Source organism: Carassius carassius, chromosome 45, assembly GCF_963082965.1.
Source record: "Carassius carassius chromosome 45, fCarCar2.1, whole genome shotgun sequence".
Lineage (NCBI taxonomy): Eukaryota > Metazoa > Chordata > Actinopteri > Cypriniformes > Cyprinidae > Carassius > Carassius carassius.
This window is the reverse complement of record NC_081799.1, coordinates 10,757,615-10,774,360: the sequence shown is the minus strand read 5'-3', so window position 1 is coordinate 10,774,360 and position 16,746 is coordinate 10,757,615. Positions and strand designations below refer to the sequence as shown.

Genomic DNA, 16,746 nt, shown 5'->3' with positions numbered 1-16,746 from the left:
AGATCTATGAGTTTGGGGTCAGAAGCAGACTCAGCAGGGTCTGTGTCTTGCCCATCAGCAAGCCCTCAATCACAACAGCAAATCATTCTTAATGACCCTCTCACACAAGTGTGCTAATTAAAAACTCAGACTAATGGAGCTTTTGGTCTCTGAATAAATCTGCACTTTGACGTCTGCCCAGACAACAGTGTGCTGATCGTAAACAGCTTCTTTGCTCAAGCCAAACTGCTCTCACAGCAGCTGCTGGGGTCATAAAACAATGAGACAGAAAATGAATCCAAAAAAGAAAACGTAAGGACTAAGCGGGATAGCCTAACGTCAATTTTGTTTAGCCATTACTAAAATCTCCCGGAAACATACTAGACATACTTCTTATAATTCATTTATGTTGTCGCTCTTATAACCAGAAACATTCTCCGAGCAGCTGCCACTTTAAACGTTGCCCTTTCAAATTTGTCTCTGTTCAATTTAAGCTCTATTACTGCAGCAACCATTCCATAGTATCACTTTTTCGCACAAATCTTCTTCAGATTTTTGCTCTATTAGTGCTGTTGTGATTCATTACCATGCTGATATCCCTATGGATGTCTCAGTGAACTCATGTTAACATTTTAGCAGTGAAATATACCTTAGTCTTCTCACATCAGTGTTTTAACATGCTCCGTAAGACACAACGTCCTGTTGATTTCACACTGGGAACCTGTGCAGCGTGTGGGGTGTGTCTGCCAGCCCCACAGACATGCATCAGATTCCAGGGGAACCGTTTAGGAAGTGAAATGTCAGCACTGCATGTGACTGGCTCTGTGTTCAACAGACAAAATCCTACAGCAAATGAACACACAATGAACCTTCTGTTTGTACATTGCCTTGTGTGTCTCACCTTAGTCTGATGTGTTATGTATGGTTTTGCATGATGGTTTTTGGCCAGTATCTCCAGGAAGATAATATTATTTTAACTTTCTTATATCTGTCATGGAATAGAGCAAAAATTCAAATATATCCACACTGTCAACCTTCTGTATGATGAACAGAAATTTTAGTCTGACTAGCAATATTCACACTGTTGTATTTCATAGAACCCGTATAATAACTATACAATAATAACAACAAAATATATTGTTCATAATATTTTATTGTACTTTACTGTATATAGTATTGTTTCTTATTCAAATACGTTTTATTCAATTATAAACATTCAATTATATAAATTAATTATTATAAAAAAGCTAAAGCAGTATATTAATATAATCACAATAATACTTTTATACTGAAAAATAGCAAAAATTGTATTAAATAATAATAATAATTATAATAATAATAATAGTTATTTATTTCTTATTATTACTAAAATATTTTATTCAATAATGATATCAAACTAAATAAAGTAATAAAGTAATATATTAACACAATAATAGTAATTTAGTGTAAAATAACCCATAAATATTTAATCTTCTTCTTAGTATTATTATTAAAACAATAAATTATAAAAATGTTATTTAAAACAATATTTTTATATAATTTTCATCGCTGTGTCAATTACTTTGCTTTTAAATTTTCAATTTTTGGCCAGAAATCCACAGGGAGACCATAAAGCTTCTCTCTCTTTTTTTTTTATTTTTTTTTTTTTTTTTATGACAGACGTTTTTATAAACAATTCTCATTACAAAGTTGGGAAGATGGTTGGCACTTCTTGCGTTTTAAAATGCAGATTATAACTGACCCAAACTCACAGCACTTGCAAAGATGGAGTCCTGTGGAGAAGCATTTACTGCTAACCAAGCTGCTCTGAGACACTGAAAACACAGACTGCTCGCTTGTAATGACTTGATCTGTTTGCGTGTAAATAAACACAGTGCTATGCTGTAAGCACTGATCTGATGTAAGCAATCATCAGATCCACACAAATTGGCCAGGTTTTTTTTTTTTTTTTTTTTTTTTTTTTTTTGTCAAGTGTCAATTTTTCACCCCTGATCACAGAATAATGCCTTAAATGTTGGTGCTTTTAACTTTTGTAGTGTTCTTCTTTTTGTCCCATTGATGTCTACAAATATTATTTTGGTATTCTCTTGGGAAAAAAAACAACAACATACGGGTGAATAAAAAATTTGCTAAATGTTCATGTTTTGGTGAACTTCTCCTTTAAAGACTAGCGTGGCACAAGCTGGCTTTTTGTTTTTTGTGGGGTGTCGTGAGAGTGAGAAGACTGAGCATTGTTGGCATCTTTGATTTGATCCAGTTTGATCTGAAAGTGAGTGAGTCTGACAGCCCTGCTAGCACGTACACTGATCAGGCAGGGAGGGGAACTGTTAACCAGAGGTAGACCTAATTAAAGAATGATTCTCACCTCAAGGAGATTATAAAGAAATCCCTCATTGAGAAATGGAGGAGAAAATGATTTTAAAAAGGCAGTTGTTCCCACTCCCCCACCCCCTCTAGCCATCTACAATACGGTGCTGCTTCCTGCCTCCTATTTATTTTTGCGGTGGGATTTGAGTGACAGGGTGCCAAGCAGGGGCCGGTGGAGGGTTTCTTCGCTGCCGTTGTGATGATTGACAGGTGTGTGTGTGTGTGTGGGGGCGGGGGGTCACTCCGTTTAAGCTGGATGAAAAGCAATATGTGAACTTCACACACACATTCCTGTGCATCTGTGGCCCACAGCTGAAATGACACTGTGGATCCCGAAGCAGTTTGGCCTTTGGTTATGAAAAGTCTCCTTTTTTCTGTTGCCGACGTTGGCCCCTTTGAGCACGAAACGATTGTGTTTTATGATTTGCTCTGACCTTTGTTACCAGTCCTCTTGATTCCCAATTCTCATTGAGAGTGCTGGAACACAACGCATTGTTCTCTTGCCTATTTTAGATATACAGTGAACACCTGATTCAGGGAGCGACTGCAACTCTAAACCAATCATTTGCAGCCTGGGACAACGTATTGAATATCGTCCATCTCTCAAGCTAAGCAAATGGAAGATGTAATATTTCACATGCCCTTCACAGGATATTTGACACAACAACCATTGTTAGCTGCTATCAATTCAGAGCACAATATACATGATACCTCTAATCCATCCAAAAGACCGCAAACTGACGTACCAAGAGCTCCGCTAATGTTTCAGCCTGTCACTACACTGCTCGTTTGTCAATCGACTAATGATTGATTGGTGTCATCATGACAGAGTTGAGCAGCACAGAGCAGAGTCTAGTGATTTATATTATGCATATACGGTGCACTGCGTTCCCCACAACAGCCAAAAACTGTCGATCACACAGTTTGACATTGATCAACAGATATTTAATTTATCTTTGATTTACTGATTTTTTTCCAAGAGTGGAGTGGCTAGTATGTATGTAGTAGTAGTACATTAAATGATAACAACAACATAATAACATTATATTTAAAATGGTATTAATAATAAAAACAATTCAGATGTTTAAATTATGTCCCATTGCAAATAGGAAATTATTTATCAGCATTATTCAAAGACAACAGTGTTATTTTAGTATCATTGATATACTATTATAAATTTTTGTCTGTATAGTTTTTATTAAATTGTATTTAAGTACTTGATCTTTAAATCTTGCCTTGATTACTACATTAAAAAACATTTCAGTTAGTTCATTTTATTTAATTGTTTTTATGAATTATTAACTGTATACATGCTGGTGATAGAGCTTAACTATTTAAACCATAACATTCATTTAATGCAGTATCCAAATAAAGGTTTATTAATCCAATAGCTATTATTTATGCTGTTTGCATTTTGTTTTGTGTTTTTCACTTTTCTAGCAATGGCCAATTTTTGTCTCCACAACTTTTTGAAAGTTTTTTCAGCATGCATTTGTTTGGTTAGAGTGTGTTGTAATAGACCATCTATACGGTGCTGGAATGTGTTGTTTTTACCTCTGTATGTTTGTTGCGGATGTTATCAGTCGTGGAAAGCAACAGTGGCATTTTCTCTCCAGCTCGCGCCTCTCAGACTTGGACTCTAATCTATTGCTTTTCAGCAGCTTGCTATCCGTTCTAGTGAATTCACAAAACAAATGTCACCCCAGTCCAAATATGCATCCACCAATGAACAGTTGGCTTACTAATTAAATAAACCAGGATTAGAACCTGGAACATTTTACATATAAAGTAATAATGTTATTATAAAAATGTAATATTTTAATTGTGACCATAAAAAAAAGAGTAAAAGTGATGTGACATACAGCCAAGTATAGTGACCCATACCCATACACTGCATTTAAGCCATCCAAAGTGCACACACAGAGCAGTGGGCAACCATTTATGCTGCGGCGCCCAGGGAGCAGTTGGGGGTTCAGTGCCTTGCTCAAGGGCACCTCAGTTGTGGTATTGCCGGCCCAAGACTCAAACCCACAACCCTAGGGTTAGGAGTCAAACTCTCTAACCACTAGGCCATGACTTCCCAAGACACACTTATTGTTCAGTTGCTGACCTGCAAGATCCCTGAAATGATTAGATCATATTAAACATCAACAAGATCATGAACAATTTTGTGCATAACCTAATTAATATTTATTAGAAATATCTGTGCCATTTTTGTGACATCACAACCAGCATTTCTGTGAATTCTAACTGTGACGCTCATTCTAATTAAGTCTTATTTTGTGCTCCAGAAAACAAGTTTGTCTTTAACATCAATGTAATTGACATCTCTCATTTTGCTGTTTGCAGCAGTTATATCGTTCCATCAGTAAATATCAAATTGGAGCTCAGGCAGTTGTCAGACATATTCTTATTCTTAAGAAGTCAACAAAACCCCGGCGTCTCCTCTGCGCGAACACAGTCAGTTGCAGAGGTTTACACTGGATGCTGGAAGAGGAAGTCTTTGAAGTGTGTTTCCATGGCACCCGTGCGATTCCCCTTTGATCCTGGATCAGATTGAAGTGTATGATGTAATTTGGTGGTATATGGTGGGGAAGAGAAGGGGCGATGGTTTTAAATTCTGGGATTCAGTGATTTAGTGGAGGGAAAATGTTTTCTGTTTTGTGCTCTCTTACTCACCCTCTTTCTCTCCCCTCCCATTTTCTGTCTGTCTTCCTGTCTCTCTGAGTCTTTGTATCCCTTTCTTTCTCTCCATCTCTCTCAATTGCTCTGTCTTCCCCTTGTTGTCGGTCTCATTTTTGTCTCTCTTCTCTTTCAGTCTGTCCTCCTCTCTTTCTCTCTTGCTCAAGGCTTTTCTCCTTAGAGAAAAGGCTCAGACTGGCTTCCTGAGATCTGTGATACACAATTTGATTTTCATGTAACATGATCTGTTGCTATTGATTTCTACTTTTCTCATTCTGGCCTTAACATTAGCTCTGGTTTTTGGTTTGCTCTTGCTTTTTGTTCTGTACTGTGTTTTCCCGATCTTCCTGTGTATGTTTAAGTACTGTGGGGTGAATGTAAGAAGCACTTTTGTGCACAATATTTAAAAGAAAAAACCTGCATTAACCACTTGCAATCCAATTTAACTAGGTGCGGAATGCATTTAAATAGCTCTGTGTTGTATTTAAACAAAGTAATTGACTGTTTGCAATGCAAACACACCTCCTTTCTGTGTAAATGAGGCTCATTATTGATTAGACTGCACATTATTTTAAGGTATCCTTGTTTAAGTGTAATTATACATTTAAGAACAAGAACATGTACTTACTAAACTGTAAAATTATTTTTCAAAGTTGTAAATTAAAGATTAATGAAGTTTGTTTTACAAGAATGTGAAGTTCTACTTTAAATTAAAAAAAAAAGTTTAATTCAGTGCTTGAAGTTTCTTTGTAATTATTTGAATTTTACTAGCAATTTCTACGTGAAAATAGTTTCAAAGCAAATCCTAAATTTTTTTTATATAGAGTAAGGATTGCCTTTTAGTTTAGGGTTAGTTCATTTAATTGTATTACTATAATAAGTATATAGGGGCTTTCACATCAAAGGGACATTTTCCTAATTCCTGGAACTATTAGCAGAAGTATCCACTTTTTGGCTTATTCTCACTGCAGGAACTAGGAACTGTTTTAGTTCTAGGAACTCTGTCTAGGGCAGTGGTTCCCAACCTTTTTCAGCTCGCGGCCCACACAACCACACACATATGTTTGCGCGGCCCACTACAAAAAAATTAACTGACCCCGCTATTGTTGGGTTAATAACTTAGTTCTCAGAAGCTAGATTGTTAACTGTATTTACTGAATGAACTAGGGCTATGCGATATGGACAAAAAAAAAAAAAAACTTCCGCGATTTCTTTGATCAATTTTGCGTTTGTGACACACACCGATATGCTTTTACAGTCATAAATGCATTCAGGATTAATTTGAAACATATTTCCAAAAGAAAACCTATTAGAGCTATATCAAAAAGTTGTAACGTCTCTAGAACAGACATAAGTCAAAATTATCACTATAGTAAAGATGTAACAAAATGTATGTTTATTTCTAGCCTTTTACCGCGTGCAGTGTGAACGCTCTGATCCGTTAACATGGGCTCGGAAAAAAGGCACATCACAGACAGTGTGTGAACCTGGAATTAGGCATATGCCCAGTCTGTTCTGTTCTCGCGCTAGGCGCAATGCATTCTGATTGGATCGGATAGCATACTACGGGAGGTCAGGGCTGCGGAAAATCGTGCTGTAAAGTGATTTAGAAATCGTGCACACTCAAATCGTGATTTTATGACGATTTCTTTTAATCGCACAGCCCTAGAATGGACTGGAAATGAACAGAAAATAATTGGCAGCCCACCTGCAATACCACCGCGACCCACTAGGGGGCTGCGGATCACAGGTTGAAAACCACTGGTCTAGGGGAAACAAATGAGTTACTCCTTCAGAGTAGGGTCTAAAACAGTTCTAAAGGAACTACCAGTGACATAAATATATGCTGATTTGCCAAACGCATGCAAAACCTCGGCCACTCAGCATTTTTAAAAAGCCATGTAAAAATATTCACTCCACACACATGGGAAACAGCAATATCGGCATTTAGTTGTCTACAATGTTGTTTTTTTTTTTTTTCATAGCCTCGATGATAAAACTTCAAGTTTTCATTGGAGATTTAGTCAGATTTCAATGGTTTTTCAGTCGCATAAATTGTGTATTTACATTCCATCTCCATTATCACAAATTCCAAATGAAAACAAAAACAGCTCAGTGACACTGTAAAATAAAGTGTTACCACAGAGTATGCCTTATTTATAAAACTACATGCCTGTTGCAATTAACACTGCTCTATTACTGTTTGTGGAAGGCAGATGTAATGACAGTATCATTTAAAAGAGATGTTTGCATATATTTACAATTGATCACTGAAACAGTCTGAACATCAAATTATGCAGAAGAGTGATATAACCGCCATATATGCAGAAGTGCACTTTCAATGCTTGAAGTGAAGTACACCGAGAAGACCTTAATGTAGAATTTATTTTGAAACAGTTTTCACTCTGAAATGACTAGTAAATTTCACAAAGAAATTGCAGGTAACACATTGAATTAAGCATGACATTTTGAAGTAGAAAGCAAAACATATTCCAATAATCTTCAAAAAAGCATTTTATTTTTGACAAGATTATGCTGTATGGTTTCAGTAAAACATTCCAGATCACAGTAGTCCGCTGAATCCACAACCAAGCAATCAACCCGCAAAATAGGGAAATGCAGTGTAAAATATAATTCCTTTTGACAGTGAATTGGATGCTAAAATGCCTCTAAGGTTTATATATATATATATATATATATATATATATATATATATGTATATATATATATATATAGTTGTGGTTCAGAGCTTGGCTAAATACTTCCCATATAACCATCTTTGTAAAAAATCATTGATTTTGTTGAATGAACATTTGCCCAAGCAGCCATACATATGTATGCATATGCAGTAATGAGTAATTCATCACCATATTTAAGCAGATAAATGATACAGATACTGTATAATTATTAGATTAATGTTAATAAGAAATAATTTTAGACTCCACAGTTAATAAACAGGAAAAAGTCATCGTTTCCCATGGACTGAATGATTGTCAATGTTTTTTGCTATATTGAATTCAATCTTTTTAATAAATCTGTCATCATCGTGGACATTATTAGAATTTATGATCATCATTAGTTTAAGTGCTGGCTAATGCTTATTAGTGTCATATTAGCATTATGATGAAAAATGAACATGAAATCAAAAGTGTACAGTATATGACGGGCCACTTATTTCTTTTGCAGATCTCATCAGTGATTGTTTTGAGTGGTTAGTGTGTTCGTATGTGGCCCCATCTGCTTTAGTTACAGTAAATGCATTACAAATGAACCTGCCTGTATATAGACACATCGCTACAGTGGCGAAAACACAATTTTGGTGTAATACAACAGCTTGCGCTTTACTCTTGATGCTGTTTTGTATTAAAATTAACACCACACAGAGGCCACCCAAAATAGAGATTTCTGTACTAATGCGTATGGGCGCACCCAGTTTTGATTATGATTTTTTTCAACTATGATTTTTCATCTCTAGCGGTGAGAACGTCTGCCATAACAGGTTCTCTCTTAATTGGACTCGTTTGATTGGACGAGCCAGGTGTACAGAACTCATTTATGTAGGCAATCTGAGTGACAGTCAGCGAACAATGACATGCTCGCAAATGCTGATTTTCTCTTTATTGCAGCTTCCTCCACTCGAGAGAGAAGGAAAAAGAGGAGGGATTGACGCTGACGAATCATTCCTTCCTGATAAGTAGTTGTTTGACTCTGATTAGGGCTGCTAATTTTGATTTATGAAGGAACTATCAAGCATGTTTTTTTGTATCGAACATCGCTGTTTTTGTAGCAACAATCCAGTCTTGTGTGCGTCTGGAATAATTTGACTCTCAGAAATGCTTTTAAAGGCTCATTAGACATGATTGTCGAAACGCTTGGTCTCTAAGGCACTGATATTGGGTCCTACTCGTGTTAGATTGCTTTGGTAGTCTTTAAGACAGGCACTCGTTCGTCCCACAGGGAGAGGAAAGTACGCAGGTTTCCTCTCAGAGAGCTCGCTGGGAGTTTTACACAGGTCAGCGGTGACGTTTGACCACATCTCTGTGCCTGCAGTGTGTCCTGTGTGTGGTGATCAGCTTGGGCTGTTTGATCCCCAGATGGGGGTATTTGCATGTGGCCTGGCTGAGCCTCCTTTTGAAGCCCCAACATGAGCCACAGCACATATGGCCAGAGTGGAAAAAGAGACAGAGATAAAATGGAATAAAATGGCATTTGCATAATGATGAGGAACTTTAGTAATGCCCTGTGATTTTTTTTTCTTTCTTTCTTTCTTCTTCGTTCCTGTGATGTTTCGGGTGCCTTATGAAGTCCTAATAATGTAGCGTGTCTTTTGAACTCTGCTGACAGCTTCTCTCTTAGTTTCAAGCTCTGGGTTTTAATGAAATCACTTTTCATTTTGTCCCGAGCTCGTTCAGTCAGATGACACATTCAGATCTCATGCTGCTTTAGTGGTTGGTCTTGTTTGTGAGTGATTTGTGTTTGTGCGTGTGATCGTTTGCTTGTTTTTGGGCGTACTAATGTTCAGTATCTGACAGTGCATACATGTATGGCGATGGAGAAGAAAGTTATAACTGGTGTATATCCATACTTGTGTTGTAAACAAGTGTACTTTTAACATTTTAAACTGTCAAGCGTGGAGAAGTACCCTGACAAAACTTGGGTGTTGGATTTAAATTTTCACTCAGAAATGACTAGTAAATTTCACAAATAATTACAACAGCAAGTAACACATTGAGTAATTGTGCAGTATAAAGACTGAAATAGTATTTTCTGTAAAATGTACTACATTAATCTTTGTTTTATTGGAAAATGTATTTTTGTAGCACTTCCTTTGAACTCTGTTGACAGCTTCTCTCTTAGTTTCAAGCTTCGGGTTGTAATGAAACCATTTTCATTGTATCCCGACCTTGTTCAATCACACGTTGTGTTCAGATCTCGTGCCGTTTTGGCAGTCAGAATTATTTTTGTGAGTGATTTGTGTTTGTGTGATCATTCACTAGTTTGTTAGGTGAACCAAAGATGGCGTGTATGTGACAATGTGTGTGTTGAAAGAGAGGAAGTGAGAGGGACAGACTGAAGAACAGAGTGTTAGTCTGAGGGGGCTTGTTTGTCTTGTGGGTGCCAGCTTGGGCTGATGCCTGGGTGCCAGCATGGCGTGACGACGCGGGGCACGGCTCTGTTCAGACAGATGGCGTTGGGCCTTGTCAGGGTCCCTGCCTGTTAGTAGAATTGATTGCAGAGGCCCGAGCCAGCCTCTCTGCTCTCTGCTCAACCTTCCCCACAAGAGAGAGGTGCATGTGATGCTCTGGATTTTTCGGACAGTATTTTTTTCCCCTGGTGGTTGTTTCAGGTGGAGAGGGGAGGAGTGAAACAATGTGTCCTGGTTCTGTTTACCCTCAAGAGGTGATCTGTCAGTGGCTCTCTGGCCTTAATGCCAGTAGGTTCCAGCACAGCTATTGTTCTCATTGTTCTATCGTTCATTTTTTACTGCCTGTATTGTTCTTTACTGCACCGTTTACAGTTGCAGTGCAGTGGCAGGAAAAAATAACCAACTAGGGCTCAGATGTATCTGTGTTGCAGAGTTTGGGTGAATGCAAACAGAGTGTAAAGAGATCGAGAGAGTGGGTCACAGCCCGGTTTAAAAGAGTGTTCTGGTTCAGAAAATAATTTCAACTGTCCCATATTTCTTTTTAAGGCACATATAATGAATGTGAACAAGGCTATGAGCAAGATGAAAGAATGAATGAAAATAAAAACAATTTGGAGTATAGCTTTTGCCCGATAAGGTTATTTTTATGTAAGATTATTTCAAGGTTTTTATATATATATTTTTTTATAGTTTCTTTCACTAAAGGCCAGTTCTCACCAATAATGATAACTATAGTTATGTTTTGAAATTGTATGCTTCATTTAATCAGTTTTTCCTCTTCTCAAACGTTTTATTCTGAAAGCTCAATACATAAAAAAATAATTTAAAAAAAATCAAACAAGCACCTTCCACTAAGTTCATTTTTTTCACACATTTAAAAGTATTTTGTTTCTAATGGTGTACGCACGCCAAAAGGGAAGCAAATATTCGCATCATGTTACTAACTCTAGATTACTCCGGGGATGTTTTTGCATCATTTGCGTGAATAAAAACATTGGACAATGAAGAGTGTTTTCACACACATCATCAAAAACCACAACAACATTTGTTTCTGCCATTATTTCCATCAACAATATTGGAGATAAATATTTAGTTCAGTCATGAAACTCTAGATGTCGCAGGCTGACGGGTTGTTATATTCAGAGAGTTAAACGACTTGGTACAAGCTGATTGGTTCATGCTGCATATGCAGCCAATGAGCTTACTGCCTTGCATTTACTGTATATGGCTGGCTAGAGATTCCAGCTGCGCGCTTTCAGAGATTCTATGAAACTCTCCACCTTCCCCTGCCTCTGCTACAGGGTATTTTATATGCTATTTGTGCAGCAGCAGTATGTCTTAAATAGTCACTGCACCATATAATTGGCAGGAGCAGTTTTCTTGCTTGCAATAGCAGCAATAATCTACAACTACAGAAATAACCAACAGCAGTAGGAATTCAGCAGCAGCGTAGCAGAATCTATTCTGCCAAGACCAAATAAATTAACATTGTCCTATCCATCATCACCAAGCTAAACTCTTCTGATAGTTGTCATGATTGAACTACTATTGCTGTTCTGTATCTGTTGTGGAAGTCCTACATACCCCAGAAAACTAAACACTGATATGTCTGGGTGCACAGCATCATCCAGAAGTGCACACAATGTGGTGAATTTTAGCGTCTTTTCCAGGAATTGCACCTGGTTTACAGTGTTAAATCGGGCTTGTCAATAAACCTTTCACTGATTTGTTATGTGCACCAATGTGTCATTCAAATTTCCAACTCAAGCTGGAAATTTGCAAGGAAACTTGCATGGAAGACGCAATTGAGGGATGTAGTAATTTACAAACTTCATATCCACGGGAAGAAGGAGGTGGGAACCGGCAGACAAACAACTCTTTAATACCAAAATAAACACAAAACAGTGCGACAGCCTGTTACGATCAGAGACCCAGTGAAACGCAGGAGACAAGAGATCCAAATGCAGTGTGGGTTTATTTGGGAAATCCAACTCAGAATCCAACATGCAGAGGTCAAAACCAAAAATCCATCCAAATAAATAAACAGGAATAGGAACGGGAACAGGAACTCGGAAGACGAGGAACTCGGAAGGCAAGGAAACTGGGTGACGGAAAGAAAGGACTCCATGCAGACAAACAGAAAAGGACTGGTTAATATAGGGAGGATTGAGACACTTGCAATTGCAATTAACAGGAGTGCAATTACTGTGATGAAGGGACAAGGCTTTGTGGGAATTTTAGTGCCTACGGTGAGGTGCCTATGGGGAAGTGAGACCACTAGTGGAAACTCAGAGAAACAGAGACCAGACAGCGTGACACAGCCCCTCGCAGACAACTGTCACGCACAAACAAAAACCAAACACAAAACAAAACCCAGGCCTGGTCCTCTCTCGTCCTTCACTGTCGTCGCTCCTCTTTTGAATCCTTCCAATCTCCTCCATGGGACTCGAGACTGGTGAGTATCACTCCACCGTCCTCGCTCCGTTCCCACGGCTCTCGGCCCTGCCCCACTCGTCACAAGGGGATTACCATCTTTTCCATTGACTTTGTTTGTCTACTCATCTATCTACTCATGCAAATAATTACATTTGTTTTTTGACATCTCTCACACTAAAGGAGTACTGCAAGGGGTAGATATAAATGACCTCAGAAAAGTCATTTACTTAAGTTCAATATTATTTGGCCGTTTATTTTTTAAAATACTCACGACACCATATCGCCATATGAATTGGCAGTTTGCTTTCTAAAATAAACAGTGAAAATTTGTGGTCCAATCTGATCTGCTTTATTTTCTCTGTCTGTTCCTCTTCTCCAAGTGCCCATTTTCAGCCCTCCCTTCATGTATCGCTCCGATGTTTACCCAGGATTGTCTGTAATGACCGCGAGGCGATCTGGTGGAGATAACATCTGTCATTAGGACAAAGTGGATCACTCAAAGTACAGCAGTGGGTTCAGGGCTTGATAGGGTCTCGGCAATGTGAGCTGATCATAGATAAAAAATAGATGATTATCGCCTTCATGGAACATCAACATCAGCCTTCGGTTTGTGCCTCAATGAAACTGATTATACCCTCATCATGTCACATTACAATAAAGCACAAATAAGCCCTTTCAAACCTCTCAAATGCTCCTCGCTCATTTTCCCCACAAATAACGGCCACTTTTTCCTTAAGTTACATTATGTGTACTGACAACTCTGGCTAGATGTTGTATATCAAACTATAGCATAACTTTGCTGCAGTGAGATTTCTCATCTTCGTGCCACATATAATTAATCTCTGATCCCAGTTTCATCTCAGTCTGCTCATGTGGTCCAGCCTGAAGTTGTTTAATCCATTATGAAAGTCAATAACATATCATTCCATTGTTATTTATTTAATGGCCACATGATACTAGTTAATTCATAAACACCAGTAAAGCTGAAATGTTGGTGCTTCAATAGATTCTTTCAGCAAGTTTCAAAAGATTCAGTATTCTTTTTGTGAGTGGTCGATTTGAGCATGCTTTCTGTGAGCATGCGTGCCTGTATGCTAATCAGAAGCGAAACATTTTATACTGCCATGTGGATTGCTCATACAGTAAACACTTTTGATTGTCTGACAGATGGAGAACATTACAATACACATAGAACAACATAACCCAATAAATAAGAAGCAAAGTTGGGAACGCTGACATTATAGACTTGAGTTAGAAGAGTATAAGGGGAACTGTTAGACATCATAGAGACATGGGGGATAATTTTAAAAAGCGCATAAAAAACCTCACGGTTTTTGTATGCGTGATTGCTGTGGACGGATATTGCAGAAATGTGGGTGATGGTATGTGATGAGGCAAAGCCGGACAGATGATTAGCTCAAAACAAAGAGGAAAGAACAACAAATCTGAGCTCAGGCTGGGGCATCACAGTCTCTGTAAGGGGGTTCCTGACAAAATTAAACACATCACGGGCCAATAGACCCTATTTGCACTGTTGAATTGTGACTGTGATGACACATTTTTAGTTATTAAAATCATACATAAAAGTTCTTATATTTTCATTAGGCTGTGATTAATTGAAATCAAGTTTTGATTTCAGTTTTGATTCGAGATAAAAACGATTATCATGCCACATTGCACCCATTTCCTGTGGTGTGCTTTTGTATCTCCTAAAAAGCCCAAACTTAAGGCGAAATGAGTAAAAATAATGTGACTTTCCCAAGTTGGGACAAGTTTTATACACACACACACAAACACACATACATATGTATATACAACACCTTTATAACCCTTTAAGCTTTGGTTACCTGGAGGTGGGACAGAAACAGTTTTTCATTAATATTGGAACGACATGAGGGTGAGTAAATGATGACAGATTTTTGGGTAATTTTTGAGTGTTTTTTTTAATCAGTGGTGGGAGAAGGTAGGGACTGACAGCACATTTAAATCTTTCTCTTTTCTGACCAATGTTAAGCCATAGAAATGCTATTGTGAGTTTTCTTTTTCTTTTGCTATTGACACAAATAGAAAGGAAAAATTCTATTTTTAATAGTGTACATTCACCATTAGAGAAAACTACCCAAATTTGATGACTTCTCCATCTTGAGAACCCTGGAAATGTGAAAAGGTCCATCAGATGATCAAGGAGGTTATGAGCAACCAAAATCTGTGCACCACCTCTGCACCACAATGTCTTGCCCAGAAAAGCTCTCTTAGAGCAGGTAGAGCAAAGGGCACTTTTGAGAGACTGCTGGCTTGTAGCCAAATCCACTTCCACCCCAGTTGGGCTGCTCATATAGGCAAAGAAATGCCCTGGGGCTCATACCTCTATCTCACACACACACACACACGCATACACGGAAAGCCAGCGAAGCGGTCTCTAACTACTGAACTGGCCTGCCATGATTGATGGTACTAGAGGGAGAAGAGCTGTGTGGTTCTGACATGTACTTCCTTATTTTCAGCAGTGCTGAGAGGAGCAAGTCCACTGCGGCCACTCTCCATCTTCACCAGCGAGCCAATGGCAACACGGTCCGTGTAGTCAAACATACGCAGTAAATCCACAGACAGAACACAGTCACGTTCCCTTGCACGTATTGATGCGGCCATACACACCATTGCCCATTCGCTCCATGCTCTAATGCTTTGTGATTATACAGTCACACACCAGAAAGCCAGACTTTAATTGTTACCCCATAATCCAACAGCAAACTGATAGTGCCAAAGTGTGTTGCATCAAAGCCAGATAGGACCATACAAGCGCCAGCAATCACCATAATAAAACCCAGGACCCTGCTACAGCCAAGCAGCACCACTCTGGCGCCAAGAGGAAAATGATCCCTAGCCCAAAAATTGCTGCCCATCAGGAGGACCTGGCAGAAGCGAGTGGCTAATCAGTTCATCAAAATGGCTGCACCACCTCCCAACCTTTCTCCCTATCCTCTCTTAAAGGTAGAGGTCTGCATTCGACACAACTGAGTGCATCACAGAAAAAATTCTAAATCTCTGAGTACAACAGGGAAGATAACAATGTGCGTGCAGGACGTGCGAGATAGAAATCACTTGTGGGACTGCCGCAAAATATAAATATCTAAAAATAAAATAAAAGTTGTTTTAAGGTAGAAATTGTTTACAAAGTGCAGGCTTGGATATTCTCCAAATGGACATAATCTTGTAGAAACAAGACTAAAAATCAATCCCACACAGACCTCTACTTTGAGGATCTTTAGGTCTTCTAGTAGAAGCTTCTCATAAATTCTGTTCCTTCTCCAATGGAAAGCCATGGCACAGCACGGCAAACAATAATGGAGACCAAAGACAACCGCAGCAACCCAAATGCTCCAAGCTGCAATCAACACTCTCACAAGTACAAAAATAGAGTAGTACTGTGTTCAATAATGAATCAAATCTTCCTTGAAATCTTTTTTGCCCTTTCTGTAGTGAAAATTTTAGAGGCTGAGATTAGCTTAACAAAAGCCCCATGCTGAGTCGGTAGAGACTGAAGGATGGGTAGACATGATCAGTTGGTTGAAATGCTACTTGTTGTGCCCTCAAAGGCCCCTTACCCCAAATATGAAGGGTTTTATAACAGAGAAATGACCTGCTTTCAGAAATTGCCGTGTCACAGAAACAAAACAAGATAATAGACATCTATAATGCTTCAGCACCTGAAAATCTGCTATCATTACTTCTTAAATGTGTATCCTTTTTGGGATGTCTTTGCCATTATGTGAAGGATCCCAAGATCTGTCTTATTTTGTGTTATTTTCTCGGCTGATTTCTCTCATTTTCTTTGTCTTTCCTGGTTGCTCTAGAGAGTAACATGATGTACTCAGCAGTGCCAGCTTGTTAGAGGAGCTTCTGTGTCTGATAATAACCTCAGCATGTCAGGCAAAACCAAGCTGTGGCATTTTCCCTCCGCAAGAAGACGGTTGCCACAAATTATTACAGAAATATAGACATCATTGTTTTTTTCGTGGTTAACCACAGGGCAACTGATTTTTGATAATAGATTCTTATAATTACATGAGCATTTTGCACATTTGATTAAAACCGTGGACAATTGTGGAGTCAGACCGATTCTTTTCATCTGGTGT

At 38.4% G+C, this 16,746-nt stretch overlaps 1 protein-coding gene across 1 annotated transcript in view; it reads left to right on the top strand.

The window, feature by feature from the left end:
• The window catches only part of LOC132127306 (protocadherin-1-like), a 90,623-nt gene that overhangs the window by 63,300 nt on the left and 10,577 nt on the right, over positions 1–16,746 (top strand). The gene's annotated exons all lie outside the window — the stretch shown is intronic.